The sequence below is a fragment of the Chiloscyllium punctatum genome, chromosome 10 (genome assembly GCF_047496795.1).
Source record: "Chiloscyllium punctatum isolate Juve2018m chromosome 10, sChiPun1.3, whole genome shotgun sequence".
Taxonomy (NCBI): domain Eukaryota; kingdom Metazoa; phylum Chordata; class Chondrichthyes; order Orectolobiformes; family Hemiscylliidae; genus Chiloscyllium; species Chiloscyllium punctatum.
The window spans coordinates 39,789,119-39,801,330 of record NC_092748.1 but is presented as its reverse complement, the minus strand read 5'-3'; the positions used below and the strand labels follow the sequence as shown (position 1 = coordinate 39,801,330).

Below are 12,212 nucleotides of genomic sequence, written 5' to 3'. Positions count from 1 at the left end.
TCTATCCATGCTGGTATCTTATCCCTAACACCACAGTCTCTTATCTTATTCAGTGATTTCCTATGCGGCATCTTGTCAAAAGCCTTCCAAAATACATTACCTACTCCTCTATCCATGCTAATATGCTACTGCAACTCCATTGGCTGTAATTTCATGAAGTTATTGTATTTTATTAAACACCTTCTGGAAATCCAAATATATGCACCTACTGCTTCTCCTTTATCTATCCTACTTGTTCCCTCCACAAATAAATTTGTCAATGTAATGCTTGTGATTGTGATCCTCCCATGGCATTGATTATGTTTAGATATATACAATATGGTATGCAGGGAAGGTCTTACGAAGAGAGGCTGAGGGGCTTGAAGCTGTTTTCATTAGAGAGAAGAAGGTTGAGAGATGACTCAATTGAGCCATATAAGATGACCAGAGAGTTAGACAGGGTGGTCAGTGAGAGTCTTTTTCCTTGGATGCTGATGGCTAGCATAAGGGGGACATAGTTTTAAATTGAGGGGTGTTAAATAGAGGACAGATGTCAGAGGTAGTTTCTTTACTCAGAGCGTAGTAGGATCATGGAATGCACTGCCTGCAACAGTAGTAGACTCACCAACTTTACAGGCATTTAAATGGTCCATTGGATAGACATATGGATGAAAATGGAATAGTGTAAGTTAGATGGGCTTCAGATTAGTTTCACAGGTTGGTGCAACATTGAGAGCTGAAGGGCCTGTACTGCTCTGTAATATTCTATGTTCTAATATATATAAATGCAAATGTTATTTCATATGATTGGCAATATATTGTTCTCCCTCTGAGATGGAAGTGGACACAAATTTGGAGAAGGTGCTACTTTATAATAACAGGGGTATTACACCTTTTGGTGGAGATGATATTATTCTGAACTTCCTGTGGAGGACATGATTCCTAAATTACAACAATGAACCAGAACGAAAAGGTCTTGTGCTGTAAAGAAATTTGGAATGTCTTGAGAATGTAAAAGGCACCATCTAAATGCAAGTTGTTTTTCTTTTGAAGGCATAGGCGCTGTATGCTTTTGAAATGAACGTCCAGATTGACTTTGAACCACATTGACATTCTTTATTAAATTTATATATGTATGTCAATATCGGCTTAATTATTTCATCTTTGAGTTTTATTGTCGTCCTGTCAGAGAAATCTGATGACTGGAATGTGCTGTCAGTTTTGTCTCACAGGGATGAAGCACAAGCATTTTCAAATTATCTTGCACAAGTATCAGAAGCATGACAACAGTGTGCATAGACGTGCTGCTCTAAGTAGGTTTCAGACTGACAGCTAATAGGAGAGTAAGTCTTGCTGGGAAACTGCAGGAGCAACTCCCTGGCCACTTTCCTACTGCATACAAGAACCTTGAGTTGTTTCAACCCCCCCCACCCCGGTGTGCAAAATATCAGAGAGCTTCATTAAGCAGTGAAATCGCCTTTCAGTTGGGGTATAATGAGGCAACCCAGGATCTTTGTCTTTTCGATTCTCATTTTCATCCATTAGCTAGCTCACCCAATTAAATGAACATTATGGGTCCACAGTTTGGAAAGGTTTCTTTAAGGTATCACACATATGCTTTATCACTATCCCACTTATTTTGCGATAATTTTAAACCGCACAAAACACAGACATCTCATACCTGATATTAGATACATCTACAGGGCAATGCTACAAAAAAAATCTACTGCTCCTGTCTTCATGGGATGTTTTAACCACTGGTAAGCTCTTGGGTGATTTAAATGATCAGAAATTCTGAGTGAGGTGGAAGGTTACTCCTTTCCCGTTGATTTTTAGGTTTGACTGAGGCTGTTCAAATGGAGATCAACTCTCAGAGTCAGGGTGTGTTATGTCAATGGGATAGCAAACTGGATTTAACCTGCTTTCTTGGTTTAACTGTAGCTAGTTGAATTTCCTGATCCTCCGAATACACCAAGGAAAGAATAAGGGAGAAGACCAGTACCTCTACAGCATTGAAGAGGCAACCAGCAACACTTTTGGGAACAGCCACACCCACCCTCCCCCATCCACCAGGTCTCTTAATGCTGAGGTTCAGACCGTCACTGACAACTGGGACCAGAGCAGCCTACCCGCCCTTGGGTCAGTAACCCAAACCCAATTGCCCCTGAGTTTGTTGGGAGTCAGCTTCTGTCAACTTATGGTCTCTTCTGATGTTTTCCCTGCCTGACTGAAAGCCAAGCTAGTCCACATGGGTGATGTCCAAGCAAGGATGCTGTCAGAGACAAACATTTTAACTTAAAGTCCAGCCTTTTTGGCTTTCCTTGCACTAACTGACCACCTTTTCCTTCCTGTCCCCAGCACACCAGTAAATAAACATTCCTCCATTTGATCTATCTAGTTTACCTAAATAAGAAAACTGGGTTTTGGTATTTTGACTATTATGCCAAGGGATAAAATAACTCTTTTATACATTTCTTTTAATCTGAACTAAGTAACCATCTGGGTACTAACCACTGAGTGCAGGTGAAGAACAAATGAGGCCTGAATCTGCTCACAAAACTGGTTTACATTAAAATTTCATTGCCTAGTCCTGAATTAGGGTCTTTGTGAGCTGTTTGGTGTACAAATTAACTATTTATTGTGTACAAATAATCAAGAAAGGAGTCATGTTACAACTTACGTTGTTATTGTAAGTTTCAAATTAATGTTAGCTCACTCCAGGCTGATACAGGGAAGCATTACATCACAAAATGCTTGGCTAAAATCTGGAAATCCCTCTCTCCCAAAGGCAATGAAAGCTTTAAAAAAATGAAGATTTAATATACACTTATTAGATAAAAGTATAAAATAGATTGAGACCAAAGCAGGTAAATGAAGTAGAGAAACAGATCAGTAATGATCTTATTGAATGGCAGAACAGATTTGAGGGGCTGAATGATCTATTGCACTATCTTAGGCATTTAACAGTCTTCATTAGTTGCAAGTTAAAATTAAAATTTGTGTATATTAGCTTAATTAGTTAAGAATTATCTCACTGATGAATAGGAAATTAATTTTGAGAGTTGCTTAACAAAATGAAAAGCAAAAGGTGACGCAAGCAATTTTGTATCTGACAGTACATTAGTAAATCAAGATATTGAGAGTTAGCTAGAATTTGAGGTTAGAAGTTAATGAGGTTTTTAGTTAATTCCTTAAACATCTAACAGGTTAACTGTAGCAGGTCCATCAAATTGTCGTGTGTATGGGTGTGAGAATCAGGCATGTTATCTTTGAAATGTCCTTGTGCATGGATGGCCCTTCAACATGTTATTGATTTGTTTGGAAGCAAACTTGTGGAGTCAGCGTGCATATTCATAAGTGTACTTCTACTGTGTTCAAGACCTGAGCCATTGGGAATTTTCTTAAAGCTTATTATTTCATAGGCCAGCATTTGTTGAATGTCCCAACGTTGAGAAAATTTTGAAGTGAACACCTTTCTTGACATGCTGCAGTCTGTCTCATGTTGGTATATAAACAGTGCTGTTATGGAGGGAGTTCCAGGTCCCTGGCCCAGTGACAATGGCATAATGGTAAAATAGTTCCAAGTCAGTACAGAGTGTGGCTTAGAAAGGAAATTGCAGCTCATGGTCTTCCTGTGTATTTGTCTGCCTTACCCCTGGAGGTCACAGGTTTGGAATGCTCTGTCAAAGAAAACTTGATGAAGCACTGAAGCACATCATGTATATGGTACACACAACTGCCACTATCAGCAGTGGTCGAGGAAGAGAATATTGCAAGTGGTGAATGTGAGGGCCTCTCAAACAATCTGCATTATCTTAGAGAAACTACAGATGCTGGAGATCAGAGTCAAACAGTGTGACGGTGGAAAAACACAACTAGTCAGGCATCTTCTGAGGAGCAGGAGAGTCAACGTTTCGAGCATAAGCTCTTCATCAGACTTCCTGATGAAGAGCTTATGTTCGAAATGTTGACTCTCCTGCACCTCAGATGCTGCCTAACCAGCTGTGCTTTTCCAGCACCACACTTTCTGACTCTGCTTTATCTTAGATGCGTTTCTTGAGTGTTGTTGGGTTGTACTCATCCAGGCAAATGCAGAGTCTTGTGTCACATTCCTAGCTTGTTCCTTGTAGATGATGAACAGGCTTTGGTGAGTCAGCAGGTGAAGTACCCAATCTAGAATTCCCAGCCTCTGAAATGCTCCAGTTGCCACAGTATTTATGGTATTGCTAGAGTATTGACAGTGGGCATTAAGTGATGGTAATGGCAGAAAAGATCAAAAGAAGTTTATCATTGCCTGATACTTGTGCGGCAGAAATTATGCTTGGATTTGCTGTTGGTGCATGAACATTTCTATCTAATCCACATAAGGATGTTTTGTCAAGACAGAAAAGTATTATGTAATATTAAATTTCCACTTCTGACTGAATACATTGCTGAAAAGTATCTTGTGATCTTTTCTTATGAAAAAAAATGCCATAATTAGTTATTATTATTGTTGTCCTCTCCAAAGTGCCTCATTTAATTTTTTTGCAAGATGCAAAGGGGCATTCCTTCACAATTGGAGAAGGTTCAAGAGTTGCATCGTTTTTGTTTTGTTAAATTTTATAGTAGCATCTAGAACTAATAAAATGGAAGGAATATACTGAGGGTCATTGCAATTGTGCGAATCCATTGTTCCTCAGCACATCAGAAACAAACATGCCAAGGGCATGCAAGTACAGTTGAGGTATTAGTAAATTATATTTCATATTACATTCAGAACTTTGGAGCATGCTGCAGAGCTACACTGTTGAATGAAGTAGCGGTTTGTGTAAACCACTGTAGCGTTCACTATTGATGTCTATGGGAGTTCCACACTAAGTGGAAGGTTCCTATTTTTGTGTTCTTTGTGCATTTCACAAGATTTATCAGGCTTTGATGAATTCAGCTTTCAGCTCTGTTTGAAAGAGCATCCATAAAAACAAAGATTGCTTTAGCATCCAAATAGATCAAATGAGTGTCTGAAACTACTTCCATATCATTGTTCTTGTGTCCATCAGTTACGAGAACATCAGTTAACTCAGTTGGCTAGTGGACTCACTGTGAAGGTCCCAATTTCTTAACCCTGCCCCTCACTTGTGGTAAAGTGACTTTACATTATCTGCTACTGGAATCAGGAAATTAGATTGAGCATTGTAAACACTGACTTCCTGATACCTCTACATAAACATAAATTCTTAAATGCTGAACCATTCACATCAATATTTTCAATGGTGTCAATGTAAAAGTGATGATATAACTTAGAACACTCCTGGACAGCAGCCTAAGATGTGATACTTCTCCAAGAAGCTGCCCTACACAATTTTAGCCCATGGTATAAATGCCTAGAACAAAGAAAACCAAGAATATTTTAACTATTCTTTTCTTTTGCTGCCATGCTTTGGACAGTTTAACCAGTTAATGTATTAAAAACACTTCATCCAAGCACTCATGTCAGTGAGGTGGGCAGAAGGACACAGAATTTGTTTCGTCGTTGCATTTGATTTTTATAAACAAAATATCCTTTATTAAGGACACTATGTGAGCACTTCCCAAATTCCCACAATATTTACTGCCTATCTAGCTCTGTCTGTCTGAGAAAGATTATCACGTGCAACAATCCATGTGTTAGAATCTCATTAGAATCTCATGGGCCATTGGAATCTCCTTCCTCTCTGTCACAAGGCTAGTTCTCTTCCATGGCATTGGGTCTCCCAAAGCAGGGTGGATTATCTCTCTCTCTAATGGGATTAGATATATGTTGCCATTCCATCATGTTCACCCAGTCAAATTCTTAGAACTCTCTACCCAATACCCAATGAGTGTACCTTCAAGGCATGGAGTATTAGGATTCTAAGGAAGGCTCACCATCTCAATGGCACATGTAATGAGAATGTAAAAATCAAGCCTCAGATACTTCTGTGTGTCTTTAAAGATATTTAACACGTTTGTTGTAAGTTTTCATTCTAGAACTTGGCCTCCGCCTTCATTCAGTACGCTCCGAGGTCCAAGATTATTGTAGTCTGTTTCCTTCCTTATCATTTGTTTTTTTTTTCCCATTCCATTCCCCAAAATTGCTGCAGTTTCCCTTTAAATGTCATTTTCAGCTTTCAAAATATTTCAGTTGTCCTGCCAGTCTGACAATCAGTTGCTGCTGGGAATCCAAAGTGTTTGAGTAATACGTTTCACATCTTTTAAGCTTTCTTAATGGAACTTGGTTTCATTTCTTTATTGAATTCACTTTCATTTTCCATGCAGAAACCTAGTTTGTGTAGTTAAAAATAAATAAATAATAGAAAGGCTATTAAAGTACTTCAAACCCATTTTCCCTTTGCACAGAGAAGTGATTGACATTATTCGGCTTCTTGAAGCTGTGCTCCACATTTTTCTTGAATAAGTGATGTCAAATTGCCTACTACAGCTTTAGCTGCTTTTCACCAGTTCAATAATGGATTTACTTCTGCTGTTTTATTGACTGCATCTGTGTTATGGATGTTGAGTGCTCGACACCAACCTTCAGACTCTTTCCATTTTTGCTCACAATTTCATTTGGGAGCAGGCTTAATTAATATATTCATTTTACCCTATATAAAACATCTATTGCAATATCCCATGTTCTTTCTACATTTCTGGATTAATAGTCTTTTCAAATCACACCATGTTCCCAGGTAGCCTTTAATTAGTTAGCTATGTCATAATGTTTGAAAGCCACTTTTGTTCTTGTTTTGCAGAATAAATGTCCAGGAGAGGTGCAAATGCCGAGAATGTGAAATTTTAAAACAAGAATGTACTGCTATACTGCAGCCAAGTGGCAGAGCGATGCTGCTATGGTGGTGGTTTGGGAGTTCTCTTCCAGGCTGAGACAGACAACAACATGTTCACACAGCTGCTGCTCTATCTCAGCAATATATTGCAATGAATTTATGTTGTTTGGAAATGTGCACACACACATGAATCTTGGAAGAATTAAGAACATAAAGTGTGTGGAAGAGTGGAAAAATTGGAGAAATTAGTTAACATGGCTGCCAATAAGAGAAACCCACATTTGCCATTATCAATGTGAATAAGAAAGGAGCAGTTTGTATCGCAGTATTTATGCTTATTACTGTTTTTTTCAGATGTGTATGGAAGACAGAAGGTGGTTTTGTACAGGAACAACGATTCTGGCCTCGCGCCTCGGGCGACTGTGTGGGTTTCCTCCGGGTGCTCCGATTTCCTCCCACAGTCCAAAGCTATGCAGGTTAGGTAAATTGTCCATAGTGTTAGGTGCATTAGTCAGGGTTAAATGTCGAGTCGGGGAATGGGTCTGGGTGCGTTACTCTTTGGAGGGTCAGTGTGGACTTGTTGGGCGGAAGGGCCTGTTTCCACACTGTAGGGAATCTAATCTAATCTAAAAAACATTGCAGTCAGAAACACATCTTGAAATAGTGTCAGTAGAAGCAACAACAATTTTCATGTATATATCACTTGTAATGTAGTAAAACATCCCAAACTACTTCATAAAAGCATTATCAAACCAAGCTTTAGATGAAGCCACAAAAGAGATGTTTAAACAGATATCCAAATTTTAGCCAAAGAACTAGGTTTTAAGAAAGTCTTAAATTGGGAAAATGAAGTATGGAGACATGGAGGAAATTGGAGAACTCAGGCTCTAGGTTTTCGGAACAATCCCGTCAGAACTGATGATTCCAGCTCTTGAACAATCTCTGTCAGATAACATTAAGATACTTTGTATACTTCAACATTTTAAACCTTTGCAGCAGTGGGTTACTTACTTGGCAGTAGGCTTGTTAACTGAAAATAAATTCTAGAGCTTACATTCCATAGTTTACATTCAGTCTCTCAACACTTATTTCCTTGACTTTTTTGATATCGCAATATTTACTGCCTGTTCATCAGCTCATCAGATAACATCTCACTTTAATTTTTGTGAGGATTATTTTTATTTGTTTTACTCACTGGCCTTGTTACATTCTCAATCCAACATCTTCATTCTTTTGTGTTCCAGGTTTGGCTTAAGAACAGTAAAAAGTCTTACTGAGAAGATGACAAAGAGATTCACACCAGGGATGAGAGGCATTTGTTAAAGATGAGATTAAAGGCTTTCTTTTGCAATAAAGTAAGAAAATACGTGAAATTTACTAGAGATGTCGGCAATTTTGCAAGGCTTTGAGAATGTAACTCAGGATATATTAGTCCCACTAATACAATTCTTAGTAACTAGAAGCCCAGAAAAGTTACAGCTTAGAAAGAGGTCATTCAGCCCATTTTGTCTGCATCAGTTGAATACATTATCTGACCATTTAATCCCATTTTCCAGTTTCCACTCTGTAGCCTTCTAGTTATAGCACGTCATGGGCAGATCCAGGTCCTTTGAAAGGAGTTGAGTGTTTCCATTTCAAAAACAAAACTGGGCAGCAAATTCCACTGATACCCACTACTCTCTGGGTGAACAGGGAGTTTAACAGAAACACTGTTCAGTAAAGATATATTCCAATGAGATAGAAGGATTCTGGAAAGGCAATAAGCCAACTATGGTTAACCAAAAAGTCAAGCATTGCAACAAATTGAAAGAAAACATACAATGTGGCAAAGATTAATGGTAAGACAGGGGTTTGGGAGCATTTTAAAAACCTAGTAAAACCAACCAAAACAAAAAGGAGAAGTTAAATTTTTTGAGTAATCTGGAAATAATATCAAGATGGACAGCAAGAGCTTCCTTAAGTACAGGAAGTCCCCGGGTTACAAACGAGTTCTGTTTTTAAGTCAGTTTGTAAGTCGAATTTGTATGTAAGTCAGAACAGTTACGTACGGTTCACATCTAGCATCAATTAGTCAAATGTTTGTCTTAGTATAGAGTACATATTTTACCTAAAACATCTTAAATATAATATAATATAATAATCCTTCAGGCCAATGATCTGCTGAAAGCACGCGGTGTTTTGAGCTTTGCACAAAGTAGTCCATCCGTTCGTTAGTACGAACCATTGTACGCAACGTGATTTTACAGAGGCTTTAAGGAGGTCAGTTTGTAAGTCAGGCATTTGTAACTCGAGCATTCGTAGCCCAGGGAAAGCCTGTATATGAAAAGTTAAACTCTGGTCCTTTAGAGAACAAGGATGGGAAAATAATAATGAGGAACCAGGAAATGGCAGAAGAGTTGAATAAATACTTCACGTTGGAAGACATTAATCGCATTCCAAAATTACTAAGTAATCAAGGGGCAAAAGGATGGGGCAAAGGCCAGTGAGTTCCCTGGACCTGCTGGAATGCACCCTATGATATTAAACGAAGTATATACAGAGGTAATAGTTGCATTGGTCACAATCATCCAAGAACCCTTAGATTCTGAAAGAGTCCCAGAGCTTTGGAAAATTGCCAATGAAGCGCCATCATTGAAAAAGAAAATGAACAGATAACCATAGCCAATTTAGGTTAAAGATTGAGATTGGGAAAATGTTAGAGTCTGTTACAAAGATTTAGAGCATTTAGAAATTTATAATATGATAAAGCAGATTCAGCATGGCTTCACAAAGGGGTAACCATGCCAGACAAATGTATTAGAATTCTTCAAAGAGATAATAAGCAGGATAGATAAAGGGGAAGTAGTAAGTGCTATATATTTGAATTTTCAGAGACATTTGATAAGGTGCAAGACATTAGACTACTTGATACGAGCCAAAAGTGTTGAATGTAATATGTTAGCATGGATTAAGGACTGGCTAAGTAATAGAAGTTAGATAGTTGGGAATAGGGGAGCCTATAACCACGAGTGGAGTGTCACATGGATCAGTGCTGGAGTCATGATTATTTACAATTTATATCAATGATTTGGGTGAAGAAAGTGAATGTGGTATAACCAAGTTTGTGGATAACACAAAAATCGGTTGGAAGGCAAGTAGGAGAGATGCTACAAAGAGTGATATAGCCAGGTTAAGGGAATGGGGGAGAAATTTGGCTAATGAAATATAATGTGGGAAAATGTGAGGAGTTGAATATTATTTGAATGGAGAAAAACTGCAGAAAGCTGCAGCACAGAGGGATTTCCCCGTGCAAGAATCACAAAAAGATAACATCCAAATTCATCAGGTAATAGGTAAGACAAGTGGAATGTTGACCTTTGTTTCAAAGGGAATGGAGTATAAAAGTAGCAAGGTTTTGCTAAAACTATACAAAGCACTGACGGCTGGAATACTGTGAACGGATTCGGGTCCCTTATCAAAGGCAGGATATACTGGCATTGTAGGCAGTCCATGGTAGGATTACTATGCTGATCCCAGACATGGAGGGGCTGATGTATGGGAAGGCTTTGAGTAGGTTAAGCCTGTTCTCTTTGGAGTGAGTTTAGAATGAGAGGTGACATTATTGAAACATGCAAGGTTCTGAGGGGACTTGACAGGGTAGGTGCAGAAAGGTTGTTTCTCTTTATAGGAGAGTCTCAGACCAGATGGAGTAATCTCAGAATAAGGGATCATCTACTTCAAAGAAGGATAAGGAGGAATTTCTTCTGTCAGCAGGTAATGAACCTGTGGAATTCTTTATCAGTCATCATTCATTTAATGGGAGACCAGACTTGATGGGCTGAATGGCCTAATTCTGCTCTTTATGGCTTATGATTTTATGGATATCCAGAATTAACTGCAGGGTTTCTTTAAAGTAAAGACTGATCACTGAGTTGTGTTGGCAGGTATCTGTGACTGTTACATCGACAGGCCCATTTCCTTCACAGGTGAACGCAGAGCATTGGCATCAGGCAGGGAGGCATTTTAAAAGAATTTTAAAGCTCTTGGGGCTCTCAAAAGGAGAAAGCAGCACAGCCTTTCTTTTCAATGATTGTTTTACTGGTGTTATTCTGCAGTTATCTTTTGAAATTAGTGATAAAAGGATGTCAGAATCGGAAAACCAATTCAGTCAAATTGTCAGTATCCATTGATACACAATGGAAGATTGATGGTGCCCTTCTGGATTCAGATAACCATTTGAAGTCACAAGATCAATGCTCATTGATATCCAATAGAAGATAAATGTCGTCTTTCACACACAACTTGTGGATAAGTGATCTTTTTAGCTTTCCTTTGTTACATTACAAGCCTGAAGACATAGACTCTGCGTTTTGGCGTAACCTTCAAACACAAACAAGTGTTAGTGGTATCTAAGTACATCATTTAAAAAGGAGATTATGATTTATTTTGGAATTTTCTGGATATATTCTAATTAACCTGCTTAGAGATGCCATTACACACCTCTCTCGCAGGACTTGAACTCAGGCCTCCTGGTTCAGAGATAGGGAAACTATCACTGTGCCACAAGACCCCTTTTAATATGAAGTGCTTCACAAATTTGTGTGTCATCCTTGTACAAGGCCATCCTAATATTTTCTGTATTGTCCCACTTTTAGTGTGTATACTGCTGAAGCAAACACTTTCTGAAAGTTTGGTGTTGATGATGCAAAGGTCATCTGATCTTCCCAGCAGCCATATTAATAGTTCATAAGTGCCCATTTATCAAGAGTTGCCCTATTAAAATTTACAATACCTTTGCTGGGCATGATGCACACTGCTCTGACACACCGCTGTCCTAGGGGAACAAGATTGAATTCATTTTTTTTAAAAACATGGTTTGTTTGTGAAACAAAACACAAGTGAATATATGCACTTTCCTTCTACACTTAGATTTACACACATTAGTCTGATACTGGTATAGTTTCCCTTTGCATTCTCTTTCCTTACAAATCCCAGTTATCCAGTGAATGTTTATTAACTTTGGCACACAGGATTTTGAGAAAACTGGCTTTATCAGATACGTGATTCTTGATAGAAGCTCAGATTTCATGCTGGTTTTAATGTGGAGGGTAAGGTTCACTAGGCTGGACTTCATTAAGAAGCTTGTAATATATAAATGACCCTTACTGTTTTGCTGTGAACGCTGCCAAGTTGTTAACCCTTTCATGGCTGTCCACAGCCCCTGAGTCTGATAAGTTAGGAATCTGAAAAGGTGTCTGCTATCCTCTTCAGCTTAACTTAAATTCCCTTATTTATTCTCGTTTAAATCTATTGTCCTGTAATTTTTTTTGTTCTGATTCTTTCTGCCTCAAACTTTCTCCAGGCTTTTGGAAAATTCTCTAACTTCTCTTTGATTTATTGGTTTTATTGCAGCCTGTAGGATGTTAGGGATTTTACCATTCAAACTGAACAGCTCTTTCTTTCTTGTTCTCT

The 12,212-nt window shown here is 38.4% G+C and overlaps 1 non-coding gene across 1 annotated transcript; it reads right to left on the bottom strand.

Annotated features, from left to right (window-relative positions):
* Positions 1–11,313: 11,313 nt before the first annotated feature.
* Positions 11,314–11,415, bottom strand: LOC140482534 (U6 spliceosomal RNA). The gene has a single exon (XR_011961739.1). It is a non-coding gene; the product is annotated as a U6 spliceosomal RNA (small nuclear RNA).
* Positions 11,416–12,212: the final 797 nt, after the last annotated feature.